This window comes from Leptinotarsa decemlineata, unplaced genomic scaffold (genome assembly GCF_025532065.1).
Source record: "Leptinotarsa decemlineata unplaced genomic scaffold, Ldec_3_MD MMD2_tig00026299_RagTag_RagTag, whole genome shotgun sequence".
Taxonomy (NCBI): Eukaryota; Metazoa; Arthropoda; class Insecta; order Coleoptera; family Chrysomelidae; genus Leptinotarsa; species Leptinotarsa decemlineata.
This window is the reverse complement of record NW_027412676.1, coordinates 6,968,165-6,978,691: the sequence shown is the minus strand read 5'-3', so window position 1 is coordinate 6,978,691 and position 10,527 is coordinate 6,968,165.

Genomic DNA, 10,527 nt, shown 5'->3' with positions numbered 1-10,527 from the left:
CTTTCTTGGTTTTTCTCATTTTGTCTTCAATCGAGGACCGCCTGCCCGGTACTGACGATGCCCAATAGGCTGAAACAGCTGTCTACCGGTGGCTCTTAAATTGAAATCAATGTGGGAATGGGAATCAAAAAGTACTTATCTATTTATTTTTCATTTTCATATTTTATTTGATTTATTTTTTATTTATATATATATATATATATATATATATATATATATATATATATATATATATATATGATGTATTGTTTTTCCGGGTGTTCATCCGTTGTGTACTATTCGATAGTCGACGTTTCGCCATCATCTCAGATGGCATTATCAAGACGAGTTACTGCTTCGCTTCGAGAAGTGTAACTGATGTTAGGTTATTCTTGTGGTGTTTTTATATGGTTTCGCTTACGAAAGTTGTATGGATTTGTTACCTGTTTTTCCACCTGAGGGTTGTTGATGGCTTTTGGCAGTTCTCCTACCTGTTTTTCTACCTGAGGGTTGTTAATGGCTTCTGGCGGTTCTCCTACCTGCGATGGTTCACTATCAATTTGTGCTTGTCTTTGGGGGTTGTTTTTAATTATTGTTTTCCAAATCCTTGGGATGTTTAGTGAGTCATCCCTTTTGTTGATGAGGCCTTGCTTTTCGATTTCGATAGCTTCCCTGATTTGTCGAATTCTTGGGTTTTGCACCTGTGCTATCTGTTTTGTGGACCCAAAATTAATCTTGTGGCCTGTTTGTAGATGGTGTTGAAAGAGGGCAGAGGAGGTTTGTTTTGTTCTTATCGAGTTTTTGTGCTCCTGGGTTCTGGCAGATATACGTCTGTTGGTCTGACCAATATATTGTTGACCATAGTCCTCGCATGTGATGCTATATACTCCTTGGTTTTCTAGGGAAATTCTCTCTTTCGGTCTGGGCAGCCATTTGTTGGAGGGACTGTTTTACAGCAACCGTGTGATGTATTGGTGCGCCATCAAGCTGATACCATAGGTTGTATTTGATATTCAAAGGCATATTATCTAAAACTTCACTAACCTCATTATTTAAAAGGTTGAGATAACCGACGGATGATCAATTTTCTCTAAAGAAAAATGGCCCAATTATTTGGTCGTTAAGTATCCCACACCATACATTAGTTTTAAAGGAATACTGATCATCACATTCAACTGTGAAATTGGGATTTTCTTGGGCTCACCATCGGCAATTTTGAGCACTTACCGTTACATTTGAAGAGAACGTTGCCTCATCTGTCCATAATATTTTATACGGAAACTTTACATTTTCTTCTCTCTCTCCTTGAAACCAGAATGAAAACCCCAAACGGACATCAAAATCTCGTTCTTTTAATGTGTTAATAAATTTTGGCTTGTAAGGCCAAAATTTATTCTTCAATGAAATTTTTCTAACACTTTCTCTCTTGTAATCGGTATTTTTTATAATATAGGTTATGCTCGTTTGCCCGTGTTCAATAACTTTTAAACAAATGTTAAGGGCCTCCTCATCATATCTACTTGGAGTGTACTTTTTCTTAAATTGATTTGCTACGGATCCTGTTTCTCTGAATTTTTAACATTATCCTTGATACAGTAGTATGTTGAACATTTTTTCCTGGATGCCGTTCATTAAAAATGTTAGCTACTTGCCGGTATGGTGTATTCTCACCACATATTAAAACTATTTCTATTCTTTCCTGAAGAGACAACATTATAACTGTTAAAAATTTGACAAGTAAATCAACAACTTGACAATACCATTTCATGCATTTTGTTTGTCAAGACCTACTTAAAAATTTTATTCAACGTGATTAAGCATCCTTACCGCCCTAGTTAGTGTTTATAAATAATCTGTAAATACTGAATATTGAAATTTTAATGTAATTGCAACTCTAGTAATTTTATTATTACTTATTGCATTTTTTGAGTTGTGTCTGCTTTTTCAAAATAGAAGGTACTGACGTTTGTTTAAGAAAATAGCCAAGTGATTGAAACTTTGCACCAGTCATGTTAAAATTTTCATAGCACATGTTTAATTTCTCTCTAAAAATGTCCGTATAAGTAAAAATTTATCAGAAAAGTTAAACTCCATGATGAGTTTGTTATGTATACATGAATTGATGACAATTAACCGAACTTGTTTTTCAAAATAAAGGGGATATCTGTCAAAAATAAGCGAAACGTTAACTGTATCCTAGTTGCATAAAATTTGGCATATGGATATAAAATTGTCGTAGACACAACTTTTTCAAGTAACTTTTTGTTAAATTCGATCTAGAAATGCACCTTTTTTCAAAAAAATTTGAATTTGACAAACATTGAACGTCAGTGGGTCGCAGTTGGCCGAATCATTTTGAGTTAAATTTAAAGCACAAACAAGTGCCGAAGTTAAACTTCATTGAAACTTTTCGAAAAAAAAGTTTCCCATATGGTGCGCACTTTAATGGTGACACTGTATGTAGATAAAATCACATTTTTCTCATTCATTATATTCTCCACACGTTCGTGCTAGAAAAGAAACATCATCATTTCATATACAGGAATGCTGCAAAAAATAATAATGTGAGAGAATTGATAAAAAATTTCACTCACAAGAAAAACTAATCATCCTGTCCTCATCAGCACCTCTTTGGATAATTTTGATAGTTGAATCACTGAATCCTTGCGAAAACTTTGATGACTTTACGTCAAGGAAAAAGACAAATTTGGTCTGTCACAATATCATGTCGTAATAAGTAATTTAACAACTAGTAGGAATTTCGTCTATTTTATAGAAAACATTCTTTTTGGAAAGATTAGCTTTTGTGGAAATTATTTTTATTATTCATTAGTACAACTGAAAATTAAAATAAAAAACTAAACAAACATCAATTTTTATAACTGTTGAGGTGGCGGAGTGAATTATGTTTTATCAGTGTAGGGTATTTGATTAACACAGATACAAATACAGTGATAAATAGTATAGATATAGATCGAGACATCTAATTGAAGAAGGAACGAAACTAAAATAAATTTAAAAGAAAACTTAACGAAAGTAATACTTTCTCGAACTACAATTTCACAAAACTTGTTCCATCTTTCTTTCTGCCTGTTCGTAATAAGTGGAGGGATGGAGGCTTTCCACAGAGGTACCTGCGTCGAAACAGGTACCTCCGTAGCCTCAATAGAATTCTCGGTCCCTTCTGGAACCTGTGAGGTACCTTGTTCACTTCCTACCTGAGAAGTAGAAGTTTCTTCCCTTATCTGGGTAAGAATTTCGTTTCTTACCTGTCAGGTAGGGATTAGTACCATTTGTGGGTACCTCGTAATGCTTTTGTTATCGCTTTCCAAGAATCCTGGCGATAAACAGCCCATTTTCGCGTCTTTGGAGGATGAAGAGTCTTCGGAATCCGAGTCATCTGGTAAAGCAGACTCCCGCTTTTTCGTGGGAGTCTGCTTCTTGGCGGCAGACTCCCACGATTTGCTGTCTAAAGCCGCTGTTAGCATCTCTTTTAACATAACGATTTTTGACCTGTCCTAGATCAAGATCATTCTGGCCAGGAATTCTCGGAACCAGCTCAGAAAATGTCAATAATATGCCTCTCCTTAATTGAAGAAAGGTATAAATACGGAATAATACAACTAGTTCAAATATTATATGAAATACAGGTGATATAGTGTATATGAGTGGATTGCCTGAAACCAGAAATATGTTGAGTGGTAAATGTTTCTTCGTTTTAATGGTCCTGATTGACGCAACCACAACAGGTAAGTAGATTTGTTTTCTACCAGAATCCAAATAGGTAGTAGTTTTTTATTGTATATTATATACAAAGTCAATTAGAATGGCATAAACTCTAAAAAGATAGCGAACGTCATCAGTTTCTTCGTATGGCATGGGCGGCGTGGTATAATATAGTAATATAATAGTGTAATTTTATTTTTCATAAACCTACATGGATTTTTTTTATTAGTACCTAGTAAGGAGTAATGCCATGAGTCTTTTATTTAGCTGTTCGGAGTGACTCCGTATAGACTATAATTATACTGTGACAGTTGTAACGAACTATGGAAAAAATCAAATAGGTGACTATCACGGTACTGGATAATATTTTGATACATAGTTCAATATCATTTCGTATGAATGATAGTAATTATTGCTTACTTTGCATCAGAGACCAAACAAACATGAATATGATGAATTACCATTAAAACATATTTTCATAAACAAGCTTTCTTTAAAATGCTTTAAAAAACGTCGAAGTCAAGTTATACATAGATAGATCTCGCAATAATCTTTGTAATATATGAATTGTATAATGTGACAGATTGATGGGTTACGATTAATTCAAAATTTATTTCTTCTTTTTAGAGCATGCTAATATAAGCTTGCTTGAAACATATTAGCGGGGCGGCTCGACGTGGGTGCTTTGTTCACTCAGTCATTCGGCCGATGTGTGAGTCGATGTGTGTGTTGGGAATCACACGTTAAAAGGTAAGACCTCGTTAGTCCTTAGCTCGCACAAGTTTCGACTTCTGAGGGTTATCGTTCGTAGGAGTGCGATAGCTGGTTAACGGAAAAACATATTTTTTTAAAACATAGAGAGTGATAAAAAATTATGCCTCAGATTGTAAGTCAATTAAGCTGAAAACAAGAGTCTACATTATTTTTCATTGGGCGTAATAAAGTCGACAACTAATAAATAGTTCTGACTTTTTTGACAGCATTTTTAAACGAGCATCTGTCTGTTCATATCTTCAAAAATTAGAATATCAAGAAATGTTTTGACTACAAACTGAATAGTAAGAAGTATTTTTCGTTAAATTAAGTGTTCATAAAGAACTAGTTGTTTCGAAAGTATTTTTTTCTTTGGTGTAATTCAAAGTTTATGTGGAAGTAGTTGTTTCAAGAGGGCTTTTCCATCCAGTTTGTGTCTGAAAGTTACTTCTCTGCATGATCTTCACTTGAATATCAACTTTTATGAATTGCTAGTACTTATCAAACTGTAAGGTTATTGAAATGAATTGTGAATCGCTGAGTGGACTGGTTGAATCCGGCCATGAGATATAACTGTTCGCAACTTCAACTCTGTACATGAATAAGGTTTTTAGATGGTTTTAACCGATTCATTTTTCTCTTGAATACATTTTTAATTCATATCATTGATTCATATAACATATTAGTTTCCTTAAAATCACTTACTATTTAATTTCTTGTTCAGAGAGTACCTCGATGAGACAAGAGAAAACGATTTGTTTTTCAACAGTTTCCAATATTACATCCAATATTACATCTACTCAATGATAACCTAGAAGCTACACTCTGTGAAAAGAATTTGTGAAAGAATTTCGTTGTTAATTATAAATATATTCCAACTGATGAACATTACAAAAAAAATACAATAAACAAAACTACAATGTTAAGGCTTTCATAAAAAACAGTCTACTTGAAAAGAAATAAAAAACCTCTATCAATCAGATAAAGGTTAATTCATAGTTTCTACTGTAGAAAAGAGGATGAATCAGTTAGGACTATCAATTAGTTCATTAAGAATCAGTTTAATTTTTGAAAATAGACATTTTTTGAGTGCCCTTTTCAAACGATTCTTTCCATAAGTCGTTTTGAGTGATTCTGGCATTATATCACATAATCTTGGATCTATATATGTAAAAGATTTTTGCCCTACTGCTTTACTCACCATACGTATAACAAGATCGGTTGTTACTAGGGAATTATTCAGTTTCATGGTATATTGTTTTCGTTGAAGAATGAAAAGTATTTGAAAAAAAAATGAAAAGAATTTGTAGCTCATGGTGTATCAGGATTTGTTTTTGTACATACATATAATATCACATCATAAATGCAAAATTGTATACATTAGTCATTTTTTTCAACATTAGTATGTAAGGCAGAAAAATAATTCCACATACAATATTCAAACGAATTTCTGTTTCAGGAAATACCGGATCAAGCTGTAATTGCATTCCGTTGAAAGAATGCTCTTCAGTCAGTTTAACTGGATACCTCTCAAAAATAAAGAAACTCCTTTACTTTCAGTTTTTAAAGACGGTACAGTGCGGTTCCGAAGACGGAATAGAAAAGATATGTTGTCCAGATTTTCCGAAAAAAGATCAGCCACGAACAGGTCAGTCAAGAGAGTATTTCCCCATCTCACTAGACTGAGTAGAAATAGTTATGATTATTCTAAATGCCAGTGTGAGAGAAAAAAACCTAATTACATCAGTCATAGTGACATTTGATATTCGCCTTCAGCATGCTGATATGTGCATATATGGGACCCTATTATATATTCCAAGCCTCGAACTAATCCTTCGTTTCTTAATTTCTAGTAGGAAACTGAGAAAAGGTTCTACTTTCCATTCTTTCGCGCTGGTTTTTCATCAGAAACTGACAAAGTTAATAAACCATATCATGTCAACCAAGATTTATAAAATAACGAACATTCGGTTTTTAAAACGCACATGACTGACAACTGCGTCTTTAGAACACTTCAAACACACTATAATTGGAAAATGTAAAATTATCATATTCCAAAGAAACTTTTCCACGGTCACTTGTAATGAATAAAACGTAAAAAACGTACCTTTCGTTTTGAAAGTAATTCACAAGATGGGTAAGAATTAGAAACAAACATAAATTAATTGAAAAAATGAAAGGACTGTGCTGGTCACTGAGTGTTTGATTAGAAAAAGCAGAAGTCTACGGTTGTCAGTAGATTTAGTCAATAAAATAGTTTTACTGCTTGCCAGAAAGGCCTGTGTAAAATTATGTCGTGAATTTCTGAAATAATTGTTTGTGCTTCTTTCAAGAAAATTCTTTGAAACTAGCAAAATTATGATTCCGCTTTCAATTCATAATATCTGTATTTTTTCAAAGTCACCACATGTTCACCACCACCTGAAAATCTCACAATGAAATATTACTTCATTACGTTATTTCTAGAAGTGTTATTTCATGAGTTTTTTTTGTGATTCATGTCCAATAGGTCTCTTCTATGATGTTATCTTTGACTTATATCTAGGTAAAATTATGGTCTATTGTTCAGCGATGACCTTCACGAAGTAGATATATTTGAAAAACATCTGAATTTCATTAACAGATAAACCTCTCTCGTATATAAAAGTTCTGAGTTGAGGAAAGTATTGCCACAAGAAATTCAAAATCCACCAGAAATACCTTCTTACCTTAGAGATACCAGAAGTTCCTGTGAAGGTTATAGACATTTCATCTCTGAATCTTGAATACGAAAGGGAGGTTAAGTGTATGGAATAATTCCAGGTTCCTAACTTTTGTTACTCAGTAGGGTCAATTTTTTCCGATATTTGTAGAATTTTGAATGGACATGGAAAGTAAATTTTTAATCTATACGATTTCATTAACTATGATTTCATTAATTTTTTTCAGGTATGCTTTGCTCCAACTGCGTTATCCTAAAAAATTGTCAATATTTTATGGATATGCTTCATTCAACAAAAAAACCGCTAAAGGGAAATGTTGTGAACTTTTTACGATCACAAGAATGCGGTTTCGAAAATGGCATGCCCAAAGTTTGCTGTTCTCCTGTGCCAGATGCCATCCAGGATATCCAGCACACTAGATCAACACTAAGCATACTATTCATTAACAACCTGACCAAAACTGATGAAGTCACCACGGTTATGTCAAGTACTAGTAAAAATATCTACACTACAAGTAGGCCTCCGACTACTGAAAAAGCTGAAAGAAAAACTAATAAATCATTTGAAGAATTCAAAAACAAGTTCTTCCAGGATATTCTCGAGTTTAATGAAGTATTTTGAGTATCATGTAGGTTCAAGGATATATAGATATCTAGCTGTATTAATAATTTGACGTCATTTATTGAATATAAGATTGTGTAAATAATATTTTCCTTTGAATTTTTTGGCAGGGCGATCCTACTGGAGTCATGAACATCGTCATAACAATTTATAAATTGTATAGTTTATTTGTATGTAGGTGAAAATACCTGATTATTATAGGTTAGAAATGGAATCAAGATTAACCCGAATAGACAAGTGTTGTCACGCCAGCAGAGCAAAATATTGAATTTGTTATATTTTGTAAAAGATCGTTGATGTATAATAAAAAACCCATTGGCTGAAAAGTCCCGGGCATTAAGGAAGAATACCACTATTGTAGAACGATTTATTTTTTGACTCAAAATAGGCCTTAGTTTCAGCAATACCCTTTCATTCAGGTGAAATTTCTTACCGGTGAGCATTTTTTTGAGGTCTACGAATAGCCATTAGTCGCTGGGAGACAAATCTGGTGAATACGGCGGATGTGGGAGCAATTCGAAGTTCAATTCATGTAGTTTTGCCAGTGTTTTGCTTGACTTGTAACACGGTACATTGTTTTGATAAAACAACAATTTTTTCTTAGCCATATGCCGTCATTTCTTTGCAATGTCGGCCTTTGAACGCTCCAATAACGCTATATAATATTTACAGTTGATGGTATTTACCTTCTCAAGATAGTCGATTATTATTACATCATGCACATCCCAAAATACCAAGACCATAACCTTTCCAGCCGATTGTTGTGCTTTCGGGAGCCTTGGACGAGGTTCACCAGTTGTTCTCCACTCAGATGACGATCGTTTCGATTCCGGAGTCAATTTCGATTTCTTATGTTCAAACATCAATACGTTCTTGTTTTTGTCAACAGTGAGCTCGCGTTGGACCCACTTTGAACAGAGCTTTCTCATTTCATCAGTTCGGACTTCCATTGTCCATATAAAATAAATTGATTTGAAATCCCTGAAAGAATCTGTAGAAAATTAAAAAGATTACCTAAAAAATAACATTTTATTAAACAAAAAACTGACATTACAAAGAAATAATATGCAAGCAACAACCAAAAAAATAAAAAATTGACATATATAGACAAGCTGAAAATTAAAAAATATTTTTAACAAAAATGAAAAATAAAAAATTAAAAGATTGCAAACCAAGTAAGGTCACGACGTCATTTTTTGTTAATAATATTTTTTAATTTTTAAATTTTCAGCTTGTATTAATATTTTTATTTTTTTTTGGTTGTTGCTTGTATGTTATTTCTTTGTAATTTCAGTTTTTTGTTTAATGAAATTGTTGGTAAATTTTCGTTTTGAGGGCACCCGGCGATTTTGAAAAAAATGTTGAGTGTTGTACTTACGTATTTTGATGCGTAGATTACGAATCCGAAAGAAAAAAGCGGCGCTCTCCCTTATTTACAAAGTTACGGCCCTTTAGAAAATGGTGACTTTTCAGCCTTCTTTTTCACAAAATAAACTATTTAAAAACACAACTATTTATTCACTAGGTCACCTTTACACCTTATTCCTCCTTCTTTGACACCTTTCACTTCAATAATTAACAATTTTCCAATAAAAATATTTAAAAATGTACGGAGCTGCTTTTTGGTTATATATCTCTGTATTTTACGTTTTTAAGGTTAATGGCATGGTTGGTACGACTGATGCAGTCAATATTCCTAAAGTAGTTCAAATGTTTTTTACCTTCATTCTTCTTACTTTTCTCTACTGAAGATACACAACTGAAATCACTCTAGTTTAAACATGTACTTAGTCAAACCAGCAACTCACACACACCAACTCTCCTAGGGCCTGAAATTAGGTATTGTAGGTTAAGCATCATGACTTTATTATGGATACTATTGTCATTTACTTACTTTTCATAAAGACTGAATATGTAACTATACTGTTTGAATATGCAAAAGCAAACTATTCGCTGTGCTGCAAATTGGACAGCCTCAAACTATAAATGGTACACTTAAAGATGAGAGAATTATACTTTGATAATAACACCAATACACCATCGCTTTGTAATTGAATAATTTCAAATACAAAAAGACAAATAGTATGAGAATAAACCGATTTATTGATGTAATTGGTTCATTTATTGGCCCATTCGAAATTTTTTGTCGTTTCCAACAGTTGCAGTTGGAGCAATTCGTCAGAATCTTCACGTTCAGTTCAAAAAGTTAGGTTATGCATTCGATTAACATCTTCAAATATTTTTGTTTGTAATAATATTGAATTATTTGAATACTTTATCATAAGATAATTAGAAATTCCAGTAATACATATAATTCAATATCCCAAAATATACCGTTGGGATATATTCTAAGAATATACAATATGGTATATTCGATCGACAATATTCTTAGAATATTCACGGGAGAATAATCCATCTATAAACATTCTATGCACATTCAAGCATATTCTATGAATATTCTAAAGGAATGTATATATTCCAAGAATATTCTATGAATATTTGGAATATAAACGTTAGTTTTATGACATAGAGGGAATATTCCATGAATATCTGGTGCTGTCTGGGATTATTCGGGTGCCCACTGCGATCTGTATTATTGGTGTCTCTACGACCACGTTTGAAGTCAGCAAAACGACTTTTAATTGTTATTTCTGATGGAGCAGTCTTTATAATACTTGTCAAGCCAGAAGCAGTATAAAATCAAAACACGGAATTGTTTTTGATACATTGATACAAAAGTAGTGTC